Source organism: Canis lupus, chromosome 2 (genome assembly GCF_048164855.1).
Source record: "Canis lupus baileyi chromosome 2, mCanLup2.hap1, whole genome shotgun sequence".
Taxonomy (NCBI): domain Eukaryota; kingdom Metazoa; phylum Chordata; class Mammalia; order Carnivora; family Canidae; genus Canis; species Canis lupus.
This window is the reverse complement of record NC_132839.1, coordinates 28,841,612-28,845,461: the sequence shown is the minus strand read 5'-3', so window position 1 is coordinate 28,845,461 and position 3,850 is coordinate 28,841,612. Positions and strand designations below refer to the sequence as shown.

At 37.9% G+C, this 3,850-nt stretch overlaps 1 pseudogene; it reads left to right on the top strand.

Moving 5' to 3' along the window:
- Positions 1 to 716: 716 nt before the first annotated feature.
- Positions 717 to 1,161, top strand: LOC140610998 (proteasome maturation protein pseudogene; annotated as a pseudogene).
- The last annotated feature ends 2,689 nt before the right edge of the window (positions 1,162 to 3,850 follow it).

Sequence of the window (3,850 nt, the reverse complement as noted above, 5' to 3'; positions counted from 1 at the left end):
CTCTTAAAAAAAAAGGAGAAATCTACTCTTTCCTGGTTCAGTGATGACTATTGATTCTTAATTTTATAATGAAAGAGAAACAGTTTCAAACATGAAGGATATAAATGGTGTCATCTAACTCAAAACTCTCATATGGCATGAATGTACCTCCATAGAGTGGTGTTAAGAATGTGTAGCCTGGGAGGGGCCTGGGTGGCTCAGTTGGTAAGCATCTGACTCTGGGTTTCGGCTCCATTCATGATCTCAAGGTCATGGGAGCCTGGAGGTTCTCTCACTCCTTCTCCCTCTGCCCCTCCTCTCATGCTTGCTCTCTCTCTCTCAAATAAATCTTAAAAAAAAAAAAAAAAAAAAAGAATGTGCAGTCTGGGCCCAGACCACCTGAGTCTGTGTCTCAGTTCTGTGGCTCAGTAGCTATGTGACCTTAAACAAGTGAATTAGCTTGAGGACAATAGCTGTCCCTACCCTCAGAGCTGTTAGGACAGTTCCATGAGTTAACACTTGTGCCTGGAGCAAGGTAAATATTCATTAATGTTAAGTATTATTATAATTATTAAGCTATACAAGGATAGATGCTCAGCTTTAAAACGGAGGTGAGCTTTCAGAGATAGGGCTTGTGTTTTAACTAATCATCAAATCCTTTTCAGCTCTGAGCGTAAGATTTATTGAATGAATAAATAACTGTTACTAAAGAGAGGCTGTTCACAGAGCAAGTGAAGATGAATGCCAGAGGACTTAGATCTCAGCCGAAGTCAGTATTCCAGTTACTGAACTTTCAGCAAGGGGACCTTTTGAATAGCATGATCTTCTTTGAAAAGGTCTTCCTTGTGTGAAAAATGAACTTTTGCCCAATCATCCTCTTGAATTATCAGAAAAAAATTTCCAGCTCAACCAAGATACAATGAAATTTTCTACACTAAGAAACATCCAAGGTCTGTTTGCTCCACTGAAATTACAAATGGAATTCAAGGCAATGCAGCAGATTCAGCGTCCTACATTTCTTCCAAGGTCAAACCTGTCACTGGACGTTTTGAGGGGTAATGATGAGACTATTGGATTTGAAGATATCTTAATGGCCTGTCACAAAGTGAACTAATGGGAGAACCACACTTGATGGTGAAATATAAACTCGGTTTACTGTACTCTTGTGCGTGTTGTTTATAGTCATCTTTTTACTATAATTTGATGTACACAACATTAAAAGTACTGACACACAAGAAAAAAATAGTTACTAAAGCATCAGTCATATTTTTATTGACTTTTTAGTTATAAAACACTGAGTTTAAGAACAGATAATTGGAAGATTACTTTTTATCTTAGAAAGTGAAGTCAGGGGATCCTTGGATGGCTCAACGGTTTAGCGCCACCTTAACCCCGGGGTGGGATCCTGGAGACCCGAGATCGAGTCCCACATTGGGCTCCCTGCATGGAGCCTGCTTCTCCCTCTGCCTGTCTCTGCCTCTGTGTCTCTTGTGAATAAGTAAATAAAATCTTTTAAAATAAATAAATAAAATTTGTACACTTAATTATTGAAAACCTCATCTGAAACTAATAATGTACTATATGTTAGCTAATTGAAATTAAATTTAAAAAAATGAACTATGAACTAGTTCTATAAGGACATATTCTAAAAAGAAAAAAGAAAAGAAAAGATGTACATTTAACTCTCAGACCTGCTCAAGCTATTTTTCCAGACTTCTCCTGCACCAAGGAAAGTAGCCACTATTCTAGTTCATTCCACTATTGCTTCTGAGAGGACACAGAGGCCCAAGAAAGTTTAGTGATTTATTCAAAAGGTCTTTGTTGAAAATAAGTCATGTTGAAAGTCCAAATAGTTTCCTCGTTTTTTTCAAGAATCCTTTTTCAGAGCCTCCCACAATACAGTGGGGAAGCAGCATGCTTTGATCAAAAGGGCCTGCTACTAGGCTCCCTGCAACATCCAGCCAGACAGGCACTCCAGCTTGCTGTGTTCCTCTGCAGAGATTTATTCCTGCCCCCTCCCGAGTATGCTGTGTACTGAAGCCTCAGGCGTGAAGAATGAGACAAATAAAACCAATTTCCACAGAGGCCATAACATAGAAAATATTGCTTCTTTTCCCTTGCTAAATCAAACAATTGAGCTTGCTTTTCCTATAAATCCTCCCCCCCTGATTGTGGCATCGTGGGATTCATTTGACAAATGTTTATTGGAGACCTACTTTGTGTCAGGCACTCTACTCAGCACTGGCCTGCATTTATTAGCATCAATGCTTTAGGACTAATTTGGAATAGATGGAAACTTGCTCCATCTAATAAAAGTCTCTTCTGTAAAATGTGCTTGAAAAACCCATCAGCTGTCTTCATTGTAACACATCAAGCAGTTATTAAAGTAAAAAAAATAGCCTTTGGAAAACATGTTCTGATTCCTAAAAACATTTTAAGGAGCAGAATAGAGCATTTTAAGGTGGATACGATGAAAACAATAAATTTAATTAGTTAATTAGCCAATTAAGATAACTAAAGTCACGCAGGTGTATTCTGTAGCATCAGCACTAGATGATGGGAGAGGAGGACTAATTGGGGAGAACAGCAAGAGCCGGGGTCATCCAAAGGACCAGTTAAAATGTTATTACTTGGTATTTTGCCTATACAGGACAAACCACTTTTTATGTTGATGTGACCAAATGTTAGAAAGTGGAGTGAGACCGTGAAAAAGGGGACTAGAAAAAAGTACAAGACCCAGGCTCAAATCCCAGTGGCTCCAATATGATATTGTGTTTCTTACAAGTCACCAAATCACTCTAAGCCCCAACATCTTAAAAAGAAACAAAAGAGGGAAAAAGGTAAACAATGGAATGGGAGAAAATATTTCTAAATTATATATCTGATTAAGGTTTAATATCCAGAATATATAAAGAACTGCTACAGAGTTTTTCTTTAAGATTTTATTTATTTATTCATGAGAGACAGAGAGAGAGAGAAGCAGAGACATAGACAGAGGGGGAAGCAGACTCCATCCAGGGAGCCCGATATGGGACTCGATCCCAGGTCTCCAGGATGTCACCCTGAGCCAAAAGCAGACGCTCAACCACTGAGCCACGTGGGCATCCATCCTGCAGAGTTTAAAGAACTCAAAACAACAACAAAAAACAACCAAATCTAAAAAATGGACAAAGGACTTGATTAGATATTTCTCCAAAGAAGATACACAAATGGCCAACAAGCACATGGAAAGATGCCCAACATCACTAATCATTAGGGAAATGCAAATCAAAATCACAAGGAAATATCAACTGACACCCATTAGAAATAACAAGTATTGACAAGGATGTGGTGAAATTGGAACACTTGAGCACTCTTGGTGGGAAAGTAAAATGGTACAGCCACTGTGGAAAACAGGATAGTGGCTCCTTACAAAATTAAAGATAGAATTATCATATGACTCCACTTGTAGATGTATGCCTAAAAAAAGTGAAAGCAGACACTCAGATATTTGTATACTTGTGTTCATAGCAGCATTATTCACAATATTCAAAAAGTAAAAGTAAAAAAAAAAAGTAAAAGTAATCCAAGCAAAAATCAACAGATGGGTAGATAAGCAAAATGTGGTGTGTACACACAATGGAATACTATTCAGCTTGAAAAAGGAAGGGGATTCTAACACATGTTATAATATGAATGAACCTTGAAGACATTATGCTACATGAAATAAGCATAGTTGGAAAAGGACAAATACTGTAGGATTCTACTTATATGGGGTACACAAAGTAGTCAAATTCATAGAGACAGAAAGAAGGGTGATTACAGGAAATGGAGGAAGAGCAGAATGGGGAGTTACTGTTTAATGGGTATAGAATTTCAGTTTGGGAAGACT